Below are 19211 nucleotides of genomic sequence, written 5' to 3' on the forward strand. Positions count from 1 at the left end.
AAGAACAGAATGGGCGTTAGGAAAATGGGAAGGGCAATGGTGGTCTGTGAAGGGTAACTGCACGCGATGTGGAGCCAGGCTCAATATAAATACTGAAGATCAGTGTTCCTATTTACCCTGGTATCCTGATCGCTCCACATTAACCAACAACATTGTCTGTCCTTTGTATGTTGTACTTTGCACATCTGACTTCCGTTCAGTGTATGGAAGGGAGACAAGCATTTTCAATTTGGCAGGCTTTACTCAGGTCAGCTTTGCAGGCTAATATTAAGACCAAAATTTGTCGGAAAAAATGAACACCAACTAACAAAACCGAAAAAGAGCCAAGGGATCATTCACAGAAGGATGTCAGAATGCAATGCAGAAACAGACAGTGTCCAGTGTAATATAAGCAGATCTGCACGGTTTAGTCTAGTGATGAGGTTTCAGCGTTTTCACTGCCACGGCCTATTAATGATGAACTATAACAGTAATCGTAATGATCTGCTGCCTGAACGTTAGACACAGAATAATAGGCAGAATCGCTTCGTCGCATCAGCAATCACAGGAAAATTTGCCTTCAAATAAGAATAGCGGGGACGTCGCGAAATGAGAAGGGGAAAGGGGGTTTGGGCACGTTAACTGTACGCCTTGTATTCAAGCCATCAAGTCTGCTCCTCCTTTCAATGATTTCATGTCTGATTTCATAACCTTAAACTACATTTTCTTGCCTTTACGGATTAAAGGTCTGCGGATGTCATCCTGGATTACACTTAATGCCTCTTCTGTGGCCGCCTTCTGCTTTCAAAAAGTTCACCAATTCAGAACCATCTGAGTGAATACATGCTTCTTCATCTCTGTCATAAATGTGCCATCCCCCTCCTGATAGGAGACACTCAGATCCCATATTTCCCTGGAAGAAAACCAACCTTTCAGCGTCTTACTAACTGAATCTTTAAAACATAAAACTACATGTATCAATGAGGATTCTTGATGTAGTACTGCGTCAGAGCAGGCCAAGGCAACTGATGTCAGCGCTTCTTCCCATTTGGTTTTACCTCCGATGTGAAACTCTCATCGAATCTGACAGAGTTGCTTTCTTTGCTGTTTTGAATGGCAGGGATGCACTTTAAATTTAAGACACAACAAAACTTTAGCCCATAACTGGAAATTACACCCAGCAAATGACAGTGAGAGAACTAACTTTCTCCACGAAAGCACGAAGTGGAGCACATGCAATGCTTGCAACTTTGCTTGGTGACTTTGTCTTTGACTTTTTTGTTTAATGGAATATGATGGAGTCACTGATTTTTTTAACAGCACGGCGATAGGACCTTTGGCCCAGTGTGTCAGTGTTATTCATTACACATAACGCTTCTAAACCAAGTTTTCAGCAAGTAACTCATTGCCTGGTGTGCTCTAACTGTTGATCTGATCATCTTAACAGTAATTCAATGTCTTCAGGGCTTAAGTGTGAAGAGAGATGAGGGGCCTCTTTCATACCTGTGCCTGGATTTTCAAATTACATTTCCCAAATCACTTCAAAGCGTGTGTGACAGTCTTGAGAGGCTGAATGGTCTCCTCTGTTTCTGTGCACCAGATTATAGGAGTAAGTGACCTCCAACTGTCCCAGTCTAGCAGGTATGAGGGGCTGAATGGAACACAGAAACATGGAACTGAGGAGCAGGAGTGGGTCATTAGATGCTTTGAGCCTTCTCCACCAGGAACGACGATTGTGGCTGATCAGGTTGTGGACTCAACCCCACTTTCCTGTCTGTATCCCAATATTCGTGACTTAATTCCCTGTCAAATATTTAGTCATGCAGCTTTCAATCAATGTGAACATAGAGGCACGATGAACTTCCAGTGAAGAGAATTCCCACTTGAAATGTCATTTTAGAATTTTCCGTCATCCTTCTCATGGAATCAGAGAGTCATGCAGAACAGAAACAGACCCGTTAGTCCAACCTGTTCACTCCGATCAGATATCAAATCTGATCTTGTCCCAAATTGCCAGTATTTGGCCAATATCCCTCCTCTTTCAGATACTTTTTAAATGTGCGATTGTAACCGCCTTCAGCACTTCCTCTGACAGCACTTTTCTGTACACACACCACTCTCTGTGTGACACATTTATCTTCAGGTCCCTTCTAAATCATTCGCCCTCTCCCCTTCAACCTATACCTCTGAATCTGGTCTCCCCTACCCTGAAGAGCAGAACGTGGCTGTTCAGAATATCCATTCCCCTGATGATTTTATAAACATCTATAATGTCACCCTTCGGCCTCTGACACTCCAGGGAGAAACACCTCAACCTAATCAACATCTCCCTGGGACATCTGTGTAAATCTTTTCTGCAGACAACCGTGTTGTATGCAGTTTCTTAAAATGGCCTTCCCAACACGGTGTACAGATGCAACATGCCACCACAAACCCGCTACTCAATGCTCTGACTGATTAAGGCAAATATGCCAAATATGTCCAGAACCACTCTGTCTACACGCGACTCTACTTTCAAGGAACAATGTTCCTGCAACCCTAGGTCCGTTTGTTCCATAACACTCCCCAGGATCTTGCCATTAAGTGTATAATTTCATCCTAAAATGCAAAACCTTACATTTATCTAAATACACTTCATATGCCACTCCTTGCCATTTTGTCCCATCTAATTTTGGTCTCGTTGTACTCTGAGATAATCTACTATACCACATTTCTGATGTAATCTGTAAACTTACTAACTATGGCTCCGATATCCACATCTAAATCCTTTACATAAATGATGAAATGCAGTGAACTGAGCACTGATTCTTGCAGCACACTGCTGCTCACAAGCCTCCAGTCTGAAAAAATCCCTCTTCCTTCAAGCCAATTGTGACTAAATTCTTCTTGTCCCATGTCACCGAACCTTTAATCTGCCTACCTATCGGAATGTTATGAACACCTTGCTGAAGTCCATGTAGAAAATGTCTACCAAACTGCCTTCATAAATCTTCTTTTTTACCTCTTCATAAAATTCAACCAAATTAATGAGACATGATTTCCCATGCAGAAAGCCACGTTGTCTGTCCAGATCAGCCCTTGCCTTCCCAAATGTATGTAAATGCCATCCCTCAGAATCCACTCCAACAACGTACCTACCACTGACATCAGGCTCACCGATCTATAGTTCCCCCACTTGTTGGGTTACTGTTTCCGTTTCTCGTCCCACTCCTCCATTGCTCATAACAAATGTTAAATGTAACCAGGTTGGTGATATGGCCGATGATACCGGTCTCAGACTGGGTCAGGGTCAGTTTTAGGAACAAGTCAGGCTAGTTTCTTTAATCTGCTCAAATAGCACGTTTATGATCCAGAGCAATGTTACTCAAACTATGATGGAAAGATGAATGGCAAACTGTTTGGGTATTGCAAATATAATCAATATTTCCCTGTTTGAAATGGTGAGACACACACACACACACACACACACACACACACACACACACACACATACACACACACACACACACACACACACACACACACACACACACACACACACACACACACACACACACACACACACACTATATGCAATTTGAAGTTCGAAGAACTTTGTCCAAATATTAGTGTAACTTATGACAAAAGGAAAAATTGAGAGATTGTCCAAAATATGATTCGGCTTCTGAAGATATTCTACTCACACAAGATGCTTGCAATGGGATTTCATCCTGGGACAGTTGGATTTGGCTGAATTCCCTTTGCATTAGGCAGTGAGAAGATTCCAATGAAATCTGGTCAGTAATCACCCAAAGGGTAGCACAGTGGCTCAGTGATTAGCACTGCTACCTCACAGCACTAGGAACAGGTGTTCTATCCCAACCTCGGGCGACTATCTGCGTGGGGTTTGTACATTCTCCCTTTGACTGTGTGAGTTTCTAATAGGTGCTCCCGTTCCCTCCCACAGCTCAGACTGTGTACATTCGGTGGATTGGTCATGCTAAGTTGTCTGTCGTATTCAGGGATTTCTATGTTAGGTGCATTAGTCAGAAGTAAATCTCAGGGAACGGACCTGGCAAGATTACTGTTTGGAAGGTTGGTATGGACTTGTTGGGCCGAAGGGCCTGTTTCCACACTGTATGAATTCTTTAAAAATGAGAATGGTAATGATGACTGTATAGGTGTTTTTTTTAGCTCACACACATTGCTGTGATGAGGAATAATGAGGGAGAAAGAGTGAAGTCGGCCATTCCTGCTCCTGAAGATTACATTGTCTCCCTCTCTGAGTTGAAATACACAATAATGTTATCATCTCCCAAATTGGATCATGTGAGGTGTCCTTGTATAATGTCCAAACTATGTCTCCATCACAATCCCTGTTCCATGTCGATGCATCATTGTTGCCATCTCGCACAGAGCCATACCCTTAGCAGAAAATGGTCTTGGTCAATTTGAGCCTAATGTCATTAAAAAATAAAATATTTAATGTATTTTGAATACCTGTGTTAAAATGAATGCATTTTTTAAAGAAATACAGAAATTGCTGGTAAAGCTCGGCAGGCCTGTCAGTACCCAGATACCTTTTACATGCTGCAGTTGTACCAGCCTCCACCACTTCCTCTGGCAGCTCATTCCATACGCACACCACCCTCTGCGTGAAAAGGTTCTTCTTAGGCCTCTTCAAAACCTTTCCCCTCTCACTTTCATCCAATGCCCTCTAGTTTTGAAGGCCCCTAACCTGGGGGAAAACCCTAACTACTCACCCTATCCTTGACCATTCTGATTTTATAAACCTTTACTGCTGCAAGATGTGACTCCAATCAACACGAATAGCCGTGCTTTCAGTCATTCCGGGCCAAAATTCTGAAATTCAATTCTGACACGTCTTTCTCCATCAGGTCACAATTCTACAACCAGTTTAATCAGTTTGTTCAGATGTATCATGAGACACTTCTGTGGGATTTACACCGAGACCTTTGTGCTCGGAGGTAGGGACACTGGCATCATTGGGCAATACCCATAAAGCTGTAACATTATTCTCCTTTATGTTTGTTCATCAGCCTGTTCTGACAAGCTGTGACATACCTCTGCAAAGGCAGGACTTGAATCCAGTCCTACTAGTCCAGAGATAGGAACACAATCACACAAGTTCAGGAAAAAAAATCAAATCCAGAGTTCTGGTTCAGAGCCAGGGACACTACCCACTAAACTGCCATACCCAGACTTGAGTCATATTTTAAGTGCCAGCTTTCAGCTCGGTGTGGATTTATTATAATCAGGTTACCATTACTGAATGACACAAAACACTTTGTATTGTTAAACAAATGCAAGATATTTGTCTCAACTGTAGAATATTGAGTGCACGTGCTGTGCTATCGAAATTAACTATGAACGTCTTCAATCGCTATTATCTGTAATCTACAATATTAAGGAAAGAAATCCTGCAGTCACAGTCTGCCCAATGAAGGGTCTCGAATAGATTTTTATCACTGAACACCACAGACAACGAAAAAGCATAATTTCTGGTCCCAAAACATCGATCACTATTACCCATCTCTAACGTGCGACTGCCCTCTTCCTAAAACAATGAAATGACACTAGGCTGCTGATTACTGTCCAGCCTCTCCTCCCCAGTGACAGTGTCTGCAATCTGTCCCTCCTCCCCCAAACTACACAAGGCAACCCAAGCTCAGGGTCTTTGTGAAACACAAGGCCGGAGTGTGCAGGCATCCTGGAGACGGGCAGGATATTTTAAAGGGGGAGAGTGAGGAGGTGGCAATATCACACACTGGGATGAGGGGTGGCAGATGGAGTTTAGTTTGGATTAATGTGAGGTATTGGATTTGGTAAATCAAACAAGAGCAGGACCTATACAATTAAAAGCAGGGCCTTTGGCAAGATTGGAGAACATAGACCTAGGCCGTCAGGTATAATTCTTTAAAATTTGCATCTCAGATAGATAGTGTAGTTAAGGAGATGTTTACCACACTTGTCTTCATTTGTCAGACTTATGAGTATTGGAATTAGGACGTTATGTTGAGGTTGTACCGGATTTTGGTGAGGCCTCTTCTGGCATACTGTGTCCAGTCTGGTCTGTCTGCCCGCTCATTCCATAGGGACACCACCCTCTGGGTGAAAAAGCTGCCCCTTAGGTCACTTTTAAGTGTTCCCCTCTCACCTTAAACCTGTACCACCTAGATTTGATCTCCCCACCCATAGAAAATACCTTGATTATTCACTTTGATACTACTGACGTTGATATTATTAAGTTGGAAAGGATTGAGCAGAGATTAACCTGGGATGTTGTTGGGAATGGATGGAGTGAGCTATAAGGAGAGGCTGGGTAGACTGGGACTCTTTTCAATGGAGATTATGAGATTAAGGGGTAACTTTACAGAGGTTTATAAAGTAATGAGGGGTACAGATAAGCTGATGTCTTTTCCCTACAGTTGGGGATTCAAAACTGAGGGATATTTTAAGGTGTGAGGAAAAAGATTTACAGAAGTCATGAGAGGTAATTATTTTAATCAGAATCTGGCTTATGTGTGGAATGAACTCACAGAGCAAGTGGTGAAAGCAGGGACAGTTACAATGTTTGAAGGACATTTGGATCAGTACATGGATAAGACATTAGTTTGGATGGCGCTGTGAGCAGCTGCCCTCTCCCTCCCCCTCTCTGAATGAATTTCTGTTGGTTTTCACCCTCTGTCAATGCCGGTGCAGTGGCGTGGCGAGGCCAGGAGAGGGTGGCATTGCATTACTTTAAGCACCACAGAGACTGCCAGACCTGCCCCATACAGAGACACACACACGGGAATTGTCAGGGCGCGGCGTGAAGCTCATCTGGTAACTTAAACTAAACATAAATAAATGCTCAATTTGCCTTGTAAACTGTTAAAATATGAGGCACAGAGAACTCCCAAATTCCACTGTTTACATAATAACATCAATTACTTTTTAACTCTGGAAGTGAACATTTTACATCAAGCATTCTGAATTCTGAGACTCTCTTTCTCTTAACTGCTTATTACCCCATTCCAACTCTATAATGATATACTGTTTCAATAAGACACATTAAAATTGCACTCATTTAATTTCAAAATCACAGAGCAGCTGTTGTTAGTGTGTCTTCTTGTGGCTATGGATCTCCCTGGATCATCTTCCTTCTTTTTACAGCGAATATGTTCCATATGAAAAGGTACATTTGATAGAGAGTGTTTCATTATCTCTTGGATCTGTGTTGATGGCATTTACTCTGTCTGCAATTTTCTAAATGCCTGCATTTTTAGTGTGCACAACGTCGGATCATCTCATTGGTTCAACTTCCGAAAACCAATCCATTCAAACTTGATTTGGTTTTAGTATCCTGGGGCATAATTTAAACTGATTGGTAAAATTCGAATTGTTGTCCAAGAAGCAACCATCTCAGGGATCTATTTCACAGCCAAATGTGACATATTTTCAGTTGTCCTTCACACTCTGGGTCTGCCATCCTCTCATATCGCAGGTGCTTGGAAGCTGTCAGTTCAGAACAGCTTTCCCTCTCTCTTAAAGGTACATACACACTTTCAACTTCATGACATTAATACCCTGATGTCAATACAGAAACTTGGAGCCAATCTGGCATTCTCTTCTCTATGGTTTGTCAATATTTCATTCACTCCATCTGGTTTGTATCAGGGTTTTTGTTGCCCCATTGAAACCATGTCATCATTCGACTATGTCCGTGGGAATATAGCGGTATTTCACTTGCTCACACTAGTGAGTGTTGCAGAATTTCAGTTGTTGCATGGGAAATGTGACGCTATAACAATCTCAATGTGCGCAGATGCCACCAAACCTGCAAGAATTGTAAAGTCAATGGAATAGAGTGTGGAACTCTAACAGTACAATCACACGTTGGTGTAGTGTTCAGGTGTATGGCAGCTGGGGATCAATTCCGAGCAGTGTAAGGTGATGCACTTTGGTAGGAAAGACAATGAAAGACAATGTAAAACAGGCTTACCGTTAAATAGGGCGTGCAGGAGCAGAGAATCCTGGGTGTATATGAGCACAGATTGTTGAAGATGTGAGGAGAAGTGGGGAAAGCAGGAACTATCACAGATTAGTTGCAGTATCTGAGCTGTTTACAGGGGGAGGTGTAGGAGGAAGTCTCGGTGATCCCTTCCTGGGAGGTGGTGGTGACGATGTGTTGTGAGCCCATCCTCCTGCCCACCGAGACCATGGGGATTACATTTGTACCAGCTCGGCACAAAAGGGAGATGGCATCAGGGCATCGGCTTATAAGTTGCTCCGGGGGGAAACGGAACTGCTAGTGGGTTTAAAGTGAGAATTGCCCTTCACTGAACATTGCTCCTTATTCGGTCGGTGGGATGTGGATGTTTCAGAATCTCCACACGAGGAGCCCCGATCCTCTTCGGCTCGTACCAGGGTCCTCCCCACATGACAGGGGGAGGGGGTGAGGGAACGGGTATCGGGCACTCCACCACCCGGCTTGGCCCTTTCTGTCCTATTCCAGGCTGTTTCGCCTGGAATGGGAGAAAGGGAGGGAGGGAGTGAGGGTGGGGGTGGGTGGCATTGCTCTTAGTGCTGGTGTAGGTGGGGGACGGTGTCATGGTGAGGTGTCCGGAGGGAGTCAGTCCACAGTGTTGTATGCATGCAGCGTTATTAGTGTAGGGGAGTGGGGTAATGTGGAGGGAAGTTGGCGGCGCGAAGGTGCTGCATGCAGCAGTGAGTGTGGTGGAGCATGAGCCTTGTTCGGGGGTCGGTGCTATAACAGATATACAGTGAGTGTGAGGGAGCAGAAAGAATACGGTGACCCTTTTCCTGAAAGAGCGGGGAAGGTTATTGAAGGTCGTCCTGTATTGTTGGGCATTTCTTCAGACTGCAGATACTGCACTGACGTAGGTGGTGAGCTCAGACCATGCTTGGTGGTTCTGGTGGTGTGGCCTCCTCTGGAAATAGAATGGTCTCATTCTGTACCAGCTCATCCACCAGCACCTCCGTGCCCCTGTCGACAAATTGTTGTGTAATTGCCCATGATCTGCCATGTTCGAGGTAAACTGTGCAGGGCAGCTCCGAACTGAGAAAGCTCAACCGTGTGCCCAGTGGCCTTTTAAAGGTGGCACCAATGCCAGGAATCACGGAATATCCAGGGGCATCCGGGCGATGGTGAGTACCACCCGCCATGATGGGTGGGAGAATCAGGCTGGTATTGAATGAGAGAGACATCATGGGGTGGGCGGGGTAGTTAATGAGGTGAGTCCGATAATATAGTACCAGGAAACTTGCTCAGCCTCGTGCGGACGATCCCTCTGTCACAGTCAAGAAAAATCAAACAAAGATAAATTATTGTTAGCATCTGCCCAATGAGTCATAGATTCAGTTGAAAGCAATTCCAGTAACAAAGATGTAGCACTAATGGTCATCTGACCTTACACCAATATCTTTTTTCCCATCTTTCCTGGGAAGACTGGTTCATGTTACACGATGTTAGCATTTCAGCATTCTGAAACCTGGGAACACATTCTTCCATGACACTGTCTCTCAGTCTCCCCCTCTCTGTCTCTACCCCAAAACGCTCCCATGAGGTGATATTTAAACTGATTTCTCCGCCGTGTCTCTCTGGCATTGATGTTCACACCCACAGCACCCCTTTGACATGGCACAATGGAGATATAGAGCTGTAAATGGGTGGGAGTTGCACATCCTGTCCCTTCCAGCACGGTCTGCAAGTTTCCCCATACTGCGCAGGGACCTAACATAGTGTTACTGAGCAATGCAGTGGGTTGGTGTACAGAGCTCTACGTGTCGGGAGGGTAACTGTTCCTGGTTTACAGATCAATGCACTGGGGTGGTGTACACAGTCCTACATGCAGGGAGGCTAACTGCTCCTGGGTTACAGATTAATGCACTGGAGTGGTGTACTCAGTCCTTCATGCACGGAGTGCAACTGCTCCTGGGTTACAGATCAATGCAGTGTGGTGGGGTTGACAGTCCTACATGCTGGGAGGGTAACTGCTCCTTGTTTACTGATTAATTCACGGGTGATCACTGCATAGGTCGCTGTACTGGACAGACTATCTGGTTGAGGCTTATAGATAATACAATGATATGGCTTGTGTAGCCCCTTATGCTGGATTGATATTTGTTTCAGGTTCACACATTAGTGCCCTGCTGTGGTCTCCACAGCTCCCCGTGCTGGACAGATATATAGCCTGTGCACAGTACATCATGTTGGTGGGGTGGATATAGGGGAAAGGTGATGGACAGTTGAAGGAGATCCTGGAACGTTCTGTCCCCGACATTCTATAACTGCCATTCCCCGGAACGTTCTATCCCCGGCATTCTATAACTGCCATTCCCCGGAACGTTCTGTCCCCGACATTCTGTAACTGCCATTCCCAGAAACGTTCTGTCCCCGACATTCTATAACTGACATTCCCCGGAACGTTCTGTCCCCGACATTCTATAACTGCCATTCCCCGGAACGTTCTATCCCCGGCATTCTATAACTGCCATTCCCCGGAACGTTCTGTCCCCGACATTCTGTAACTGCCATTCCCAGAAACGTTCTGTCCCCGACATTCTATAACTGACATTCTCCGGAACGTTCTGTTCCTGACATTCTATAACTGCCATTCACCGGAATGTTCTGTCCCCGGCATTCTATAACTGACATCCCCCGGAACGTTCTGTCCCCAACATTCCAATATTGACATATTTGTCAGTAATTCCGACCTTCCCATTTGTTATTCCAGCTCCAATTATTTTAATAAATCTCTGAATACAGGGACACATTTGAAAATCTCACTGGGTCCCCAATCAAAGGGTTCCCTTTGCCTCCAGGCTGATGTATAATGGGTTTGTTTTCCTTCCTCACAGTTAACGTAGTGACCATCTACGTCCTGCTTTATAAAGATTGTGGATTGTCTCCATGTGTCAGACGTTACCTGGGGGCCATGGCAGCAGCGGATCTCCTGGTCATTATCCTCGACCTGATACTGAGACACATTCCCATTGTTTATCCGGAACAGATTTATTTCCTGAAGGAGTCCGTCCGCGTGTGTAATATCCACGCCGTCCTGCTTTATGCAACCACTGACTGCTCTGTCTGGTTCACCGTCACTTTCACTTTTGATCGATTTGTTGCCATTTGTTGCCAGAAGCTGAAAAGTAAATATTGCAGTTAGAAAACGGCGGCTGTGGTTCTTGGAGCAGTGACTGTGCTGAGCTGTTTAAAGAACATTTTCTGGTATTTTATGGTCACGGCTCGGTATTGGCTGGTGAACATGCCCTGATTTTGTGCTTTAACAGCCGCTGTTCGATCCTCCAGTGACTCCGCCTTCACACCAATGGGGACGCTCAGTCTGACACAGAAATGAGAAACCGAAAAAAATCCATCATATTACTTTTTGTGATCTCAGCCAATTTCATCCTGTTATGGTCAACGTTAATGGTGCATTCCATATGGTACCGGATGTATAATATTAGGTATAAGTCTGTGTATCTCCATCTTTTGTGCGGGAATTGGGCTTCATGCTGCAGCTCCTCAGTTGCTGCACAAACACCGCGATTTATGCCGTGACCCAGACTAAGTTCAGGCAGCAGCTGAAGAATGTGCTGAAATAGCCCTTCACCCAAATCCATCTATCCATCAAATTCCCTCATTAATCAATCCATCCGGGATTTTCTCACTTCAGTTCAGTGTTTCAGTGATGGAGCAGCCTGTCGATATGGTAACAGACTGAGGGTAGCGCTGGTTTGTCCATCCTTATCCCACAGGGGGGTAAAAAGTGAGGACTGCAGATGCTGGAGATCAGAGCATAAAATGTGTTGCTGGAAAAGCGCAGCTTGTCAGGCAGCATCCAAGGAACAGGAAAATCGACGTTTCGGGCATAAGCCTGAAGAAGGGCTTATGCCCGAAACGTCGATTCTCCTGTTCCTTGGATGCTGCCTGACCTGCTGCGCTTTTCCAGCAACACATTTTCAGTCCACAGAGGGGTTACAGGGAAACATTTCAATGTTTCTCACAAGTCAGGGGCCAGGGAGAAAAGGCACCATCACACTGACTGTATCCATCACTTCCATTTGCAAACAATAAAAATGTTCATTAAAGCGTGCCGAGCAGCAGAGTGACCGATGTTGTTGTGTGTCATTGTCTTGGAGAAGCTGAGCTGGAGAGTGACAGATTCAGCCCCAAGTCCTGGACCTCAGGAGCTGGGTTTAACTCCCTTTGTTGCCCCATTCCAACCTGGCCTCCCCATTTCCTCTCCCCCACTCTCTCCACCTGCCTCCACTCTTCCCTCTTCCCCCTCCCCTGCACTCTCTCTCTCTCCTGCTGTCTGTCTCCCTCCCACAATTCCGTCTCTGCACCATTGTTTCCCCTCCCCCCACCTGCCACATCTCTCTGTCATCTCACAACTACCCCTCCAACCACATGCAGACACGACACCAACCACCACCCCCACCCCCCAAGTCTCTGAATCAAGGCAGAGGGACGCGTCAGGGAGACAGACTGTGTCAGAGAGGGAGGGAGGGGCAGGAGAGAGAGAGATTTAGTCAGAGAGAAACAGAGGGAGGTGGGGAGAAAGAGAGACCGAGGTAGGGGGATCGAGAGTGAGAGAAGGTGGAGAGAGAGTGAAGCAGCAGGGAGAGAGAGAGAGAGAGAGAGAGAGAGAGAGAGAGAGAGACAGAGAGAGGCAAGGGAGAGATAAGGTGAGGGAGAGAGAGAGAAATGGGGAGGATATAATGCGAGAGGGGTCAGAGAGAGAGGGGACAGAGAGAGGGTGACAGAGAGAGAGGGGGACAGCGAGAGAGGTACAGAGAGAGGGGGACAGAGAGAGGGGTCAGAGAGAGGGGTCAGAGAGAGGGGGAAAGAGAGAGGGGGACAGAGAAAGGGGAACAGAGAGAGAGGTACAGAGAGAAAGGGGGGCAGAGAGATGGGGATAGAGAGAACGGGAGAGAGGGGGACAGAGAAGGGGACAGAGAGAGGGAACAGAGAGTGGGGGATGGAGAGAGTGGGGTCAGAGGGGGGACGGGGGACAGAGAGGGAGGTGACAGAGAGAGGAGTGAGTGAGAGGGGGACACAGAGAGCGTGGGGACAGAGAGAGGGAGACAGAGAGTGGGGAACAGAGAGAGGGGGACAGAGAGTGGGGGACAGAGAGAGGGGGGCAGAGAGTGGGGGATGGAGAGAGTGGGGTCAGAGGGGGGACGGGGGACAGAGAGGGAGGTGACAGAGAGAGGAGTGAGTGAGAGGGGGACAAAGAGAGGGGGACATGGAGAGATGGGGACAGAGAGAAAGGGGACAGAGAGCGAGGGGGATGGAGAGATGCAGGACGGGGGGGAGAGAAGGGTACAGAGAGAGTTGGACAGAGAGAGGGAGGACAGAGAGAGGGGAACAGAGAGAGAGAGCGACAGAGAGAGGGGACACAGAGAGAGTGGTGGAGAGAGAGTGGCGGGGGAGAGAGGGGGACAGACAGGAACACAGAGAGCGGGGAGAGGGTGGAAAGAGACAGTGGGTCAGAAAAAGCGGGGTACAGAGAGGGGGGCAGAGAGAGGAGTACAGGGGGGATAGAGGGAGGGGAAGAGACAGAGGATGGACAGAGAGAGGGGGGACAGAGAGAGGGGGGACAGAGAGAGGGGACAGAGAGAGAGAGGGGGCAGAGAGTGTGGGGGTCAGAGAGAGGGGGACATAGAGAGAGGGGACGGGGGGACAGAGAGAGGGGGCGGGGGGAGCAGATAGAGAGGGAGGGGACAGAGAGCGGAGGACAGAGAGAAGGGGACAGAGAGAGAGGGGACAAAGAGAGAGGGGACAGAGAGAGGGGAACGGATAGAGAGGGGGGACAGAGAGGCGGACAGAGAGAGGGGAACGGATAGAAAGGGGGGACAGAGAGGGGGAACGGAGAGAGGGGGGGACAGAGAGTGGAACGGAGAGAGAGGGGGACAGAAAGAGTGGAATGGAGAGAGAGGGGGGACAGAGAGAGGGGCAACACAGAGAGGGGGACAGAGAGGAGAGGGACAGAGAGAGGGGGATAGAGGAGGGGGGAAAGAGAGGGGGGCATTGAGAGAGGGGGACCGAGAGATGGAGGGACAGAGAGAGGGATGAGAGAGAGTGGGGAACAGAAAGACGGGTGGTCAGAGAGAGAGGGGACAAAGAGAGTGTGGGGCAAGAGAGTTGGGGAGAGAGAGAGGGGAGAGATGGGGAGAGAGGGGGTAAAAAGAGAGGGAAGAGAGAGAGGGTCGACAGAGAGGGGGTCAGTGAGTGGGGGTAAAGAGAGAGGGGGCAGAGAGAGGGGGACAGAGAGAGAGGGGTGGACAGAGAGATGGGGAAAGAGGGACAGGAGGTTACAGAGAGAGGGGATCAGAGAGGAGGGGGCACAGAGAGAGGGAGATAGAGAGAGGGGGACGGGGAGAGGGGAACGGAGAGAGAGGGGGACAGAGAGAGGGGAACGGAGAGAGAGGAGGGTGATAGAGAGAGGTGGACAGAGAGAGGTGAGTCAGAGAGAGGGGAACGGTGAGAGAGGGGGACAGAGAGAGGGGGACAGAGAGAGGGGGACAGAGAAAGGGGAACAGAGTGGGAGTACAGAGAGAGGGGGACAGAAAGAGGAGAACAGAGAGAGAGGGGGGACAGAGAGAGAGGGCGACAGAGAGAGAGGGCGACAGAGAGTGGGGGCACAGAGAGAGGGGTGACAGAGAGACAGGAGGGACGGCGATGGCGGGGACAGTGCGTGGGGGACAGAGTTAGGGGTCAGTGAGATTGGGGCACAGAGAGATAAATGGGGACAGAGAGATCGGGTCAAGAGAGGAAGGAGAGAGAGGGGGGAGTGAGAGGGGGAGAGATGGGGAGATAGACGGTGGAGAGAGGGGGAGAGAGGAGGGGAGAGAGAGGAGGGGAGAGAGAGAGGAGGAGACAGAGTAGGCAGAGGGGGAGAGCGAGGAGGGTAAAGAGAGGAGGGAAGAGAGAGGAGGGGATTGAGAAGGGAGAGAGGGGGAGACAGAGTGGGGAGAGAGGGGGAGAGAGAGGAGGGGAGAGAGAGGAGGGGAGAGAGAGGAGGAGAGAGAGTGGGGAGAGAACGGGGGAGACGGGATGGGAAGACGGGGAAGGGAGAGATGGGGAGAGTGAGAGGGTGAGTGAGGGAGGGATTGAGAGAGGGAAGGGGTGAGAGAGAGAGGGGAGAGAGTTCGGTGACAGAGTTGGGGGAGAGAGTTAGTGAAAAGAGAGTGAGGCAGAGAGAGAGAGGGGTAGAGAGAGAGGGAGTGAGGGGGAAAGGGAGGGGAAGGAGGAGAGATGGGATAGAGAGAGAGGCGTGGAGAGAGAGAGGGCGGAGAGAGAAGGGGAAGACAGAGGGGATAGAGAGCTAGTGGGAGAGCGGGGGAGAAGGAGGGGAGAGGGAGAGAGAGAGGGATAGGGGGAGCGAGGGGGGAGAGAGAGTGAGGGGGAGATAGAGAGGGAAGAGAGAGAGAGCAGCAGGGAGAGGGGAGCAGGGAGAGGGGAGCAGAGAGAAGGGGAAGAGGAAGGGGGCAGAGGGAGGGATTGAGGGAGGCGGGCGAGAGAGGTGGGCAAGAGAGGGGTCGACAGAGGGGAGGCTTGAGGGGAGAGAGGGGGAGGGGAGAGGGGGAGGGAGAGGGGCGAGAGAGAGGGGACAGAGTGCGGGGGGAGAGAGAGTGGAGAAGAAAGTGGGGGAGAGGGGGGAGTCGGGGAGGGGGAGAAGGGGAGAGAGGGGAGATTGAGAGAGGGGAGATGGCGAGGGGAGATGGAGAGGGGAGAGGGATCGGAAGAGAGGGTAGAGAGAGGGGGAGAGATACAGAGGGAGGTAAAGAGAAGGGGAAGAGAGAGGAGAGTAGGAAGACGGTGGAGAAAGAGGTGGAGAGACAGAGGGGAGAGAGAAGGGGAGAGAGAGGGCTGGAGAGAGGGGGATAGAGAGGGGTAGAGAGAGGGGTAGAGAGAGGGGAGAGAGAAGGGGTGAGAGAGAGGGGGAGAGAGAGAGGGGCGTGAGTGGAGACAATGGGGAGCCAGAGTGGGGGCGAGAGAGGAGGTGAGGGAGGGGGCAAGAGTGGGGGGTCGAGAGAGGGGGCGAAAGAGGGGTCGGGAGAGGAGCGAGAGAGGAGGAGTGAGGCAGGAGGGCGAGACAGGGGGCGAGAGATGCGCGAGCGAGCGGGTGTGAGAGGGGGGCGAGAGAAAGGGGGAGGGAGGAGAGGGAGAGGGAGGGGAGAGAGGGGATAGAAAGAGTGTTGGGAAAAGAGGGGGAGAGAGAGAGCCGGGGAGAGGGGACTGGGGGAGAGAGAGGTCGAGAGAGAGGGGGAGAGAGTGCGGGGAGAAAGTGTGGGGGAGAGAGTGAGAGGAGAGAGGGGGTGTAGGCGAGAGAGGTGGGGAGAGAAGGGGAGTTAGAGGGGGAGAGAGATTCGGGAGAGATAGTGGGGGGGGAGAGAGGGTGAAGACAGGGGAGAGAGTGGAGATGGGTGGGGGCAAGAGTGGGGGAGAGAGAGGTGGGCGAGAGAGGGGGCGGGACAAGGGGCGAGAGATGGGCGAGAGAGGGTGCGACAGGGGGGCGAGAGAGGGGGAGAGGGTGGGAGAGAGAGACTTGAGCGAGGGCGGAGAAGGGGGAGAGAGAGTGGGAGAGAGAGGGGGAGAGTTTGGGGAAGAGAGTGGGGAGAGAGTGGGAGGAGAGAGAGGGGTTGAGAGAGATAGGCGAGAGAGAGGTGCAAGAAAGGTGGGTGGAGAGAGGGGGAGAGAGGTGGAGAGAGAGGGGAGACATTGAGGGGGAGAGTGTGGGGTAGAGAGTGGGGGGAGAGAGAGGGGGAAGAGTGAGGGTGGAGAGAGGGTGGTAGAGAGTGGGGGAAGAGAAGTGTGGGAGTAGCGGGAGAGTGAGAGGGGGAGAGAGTGGGGTAGAGAGTGGGGGGAGATGGGTGGGAGAGAGAGGGGGAGTGTGGGGGAGAGAGAGGGGTGAGAGAGTGGGAGAGAGGGGGAGAGAGAGGGGTGAGAGGTGGGTGAAGAGAGATGGGTGGAGAGAGACGGGATGAGAAAGGGGGCGAGAGAGAGGGGCGAGAGAGAGGGGCGAGAGAGGGCGAGAGAGAGGGGCGAGAGAGAGGGGGAGAGAGGGGGAGAGAGAGGGGAGAGAGAGACTTGAGAGAGGGGGAGGGGGGAGAGAGAGTGGGAGAGAGAGGGGGAGACTGTGGGGGAGAGAGAGTGGTGAGAGAGTGGGAGGAGAGAGAGGGGGTGAGAGAGAGAGGCGAGAGAGAGGGGCAAGAGAGGTGGGGGGAGAGAGGGGGAGAGAGGTGGAGAGAGAGGGGAGACAGTGACGGGGAGAGTGTGGGGAAGAGAGTTGGGGAGAGAGGGGTGGGAGAGAGAGGGGGGAGACTGAGGGTGGAGAGAGAGGGATAGAGAGTGGGGGCAGAGAGGGGTGGGCGGGGGTGGAGAGTGAGAGGGGAGAGAGGGGGGAGAGAATGGGGGGAGACAGTGGGGTAGAGAGTGGTGGGAGAGAGGTGGGAGAGAGAGGGGGAGAGTGAGGGGGAGAGAGAGGGTTTAGAGAGTGGGATTGAAGGGGAGAGAGAGGGGTGAGAGATGGGTGAAGAGAGATGGGTGGAGAGAGACGGGCTGAGAGAGGGGGGGCGAGAGAGAGGGGCGAGAGAGAGAGGGCGAGAGAGAGAGGCGAGAGAGAGGGCGAGAGAGAGGGGCGAGAGAGAGGGGGAGAGAGAGGGGGTGAGAGACGGGGACAGAGAGAGAGGGAGAGATAGGAGAGAGAGTTTAGGGAGAGAGAGGTTGGCTTGAGATGGGAGGGAGGGGAGAGAGAGGGTGTGGGAGAGGGGATGAGAGAGATGATGTGAGAAGTGGGGTGTGGGAGAAAGAGGGTGTGGGAGAGGGGGTGAGAGAGATGGTGTGGGAGAGGGGGTGTGAGCGAAAGATGGTGTGAGAGAGAGGGTGTGGGAGAGGGGGTGAGAGAGAGGGTGTGGGAGAGAAGGTGAGAGAGAGGGGGAGAGAGGGGGAGAGAGGGTGTGGGAGAGGGTGTGAGAGAGAGGTGGAGAGAGAGGGGGAGAGACGGTGTGGGAGAGAGGGTGTGAGAGAAAGGGGGTGAGAGAGAGGGGGAGAGAGGGTGTGGGAGAGACGGGGAGAGAGAGGGGAGAGAGGGCGTGGGAAAGAGGGGCTGAGAGAGAGGGGGTGAGAGATAGGTGTTCAGTAGGGGTTGAGAAAAGGGGAAAGACAGGAGGGCGTGGGGAGACAAGGGGACAGAGAAAGGTGTGAGGAAGAGGGGGGGTGAGATGGAGGGAAACGGTAGAGAGAGAGTGGGAAAGAGAGAGAGGGGGACAGAGACATGGTGAGAGAGGGAGGGGAAGAGAGGGTGGAGAGAGAGGGGAGAGAGAGAGAGGGGGACGAGAGAGAGGGGGAGAGAGAGGGGAGAGATGGTGTGAGAGTGGGTGAAGAGATTGGGGGAGAGTGTGGGGAAAGAGAGTGAGGGGGAGAGAGGAGAGAGTGAGAGCATGAGAGAGACAAGGAGTGAGAGTGGGAGAGAGAGGGAGAGATTTAGGCGACAGAGTGGGAGAGAGAGTTCGTGAAGAGAGAAGGGAAGAGAGAGATTGGGGGTCGAGAGAGGGGGTGAGCGGGGTAGAGTGAGAGAGGTAGAGAGAGGTGGTGAGAGAGTAGGGTAGAGAGAGAAGGGAGAGGGAGGGGCTGAGAAGGGAAGGAGGAGAGAGGGGGAGAGTGGGGACAGAGAGGAGAGAGAGGCGAACAGAGGGAGGGGGACAGAGGGAGGGGGACAGAGAGTGGAGGAAGCGAGAGGAGGAGAGAGGGGGAGAGAGGGAGGGGAGAGTGTGGGGGAGAGAGTGGGGGAGAGAGTGGGGGACGGAGAGGGTTAGGGAGGGAGGGAGTGAGAGAGGGGGGAGAGATTTAGGTGACAGAGTCGGGGAGAGAGTAAGTGAAGAGAGAGAGTGGAGAGAGAGACTGTGAGGTGTAGAGAAAGAGTGGGTGAGAGAGAGAGGTGTAGAGAGAGAGGGGGGTTGGAGAGAGACGGTAGAGAGAAGGGGAGAGAGGAGGGGAGAGGGGAAGAGAGGGGTTAGAGGGGTGAGAGGGGTGTGGAGTGAGTGGGAAGAGATAGAGGCGGCAGAGAGAGAGATAGGGAGGGGGAAGAGAAACGGGGAGGGCGAGAGAGAGGGGGAGAGAGTGGGGGAGAGAGGGGGGAGAGATTGTGGGGAGACGGGGAGAGCGACGGGGAGAGGGGGAGAGACGGGGAGAGAGAGGGCGAGGGAAAGGAAGGTGC

This window comes from Chiloscyllium plagiosum, unplaced genomic scaffold, assembly GCF_037043375.1.
Source record: "Chiloscyllium plagiosum isolate Xiang-an unplaced genomic scaffold, Cpla_swu_hap1 HiC_scaffold_37, whole genome shotgun sequence".
Taxonomy (NCBI): domain Eukaryota; kingdom Metazoa; phylum Chordata; class Chondrichthyes; order Orectolobiformes; family Hemiscylliidae; genus Chiloscyllium; species Chiloscyllium plagiosum.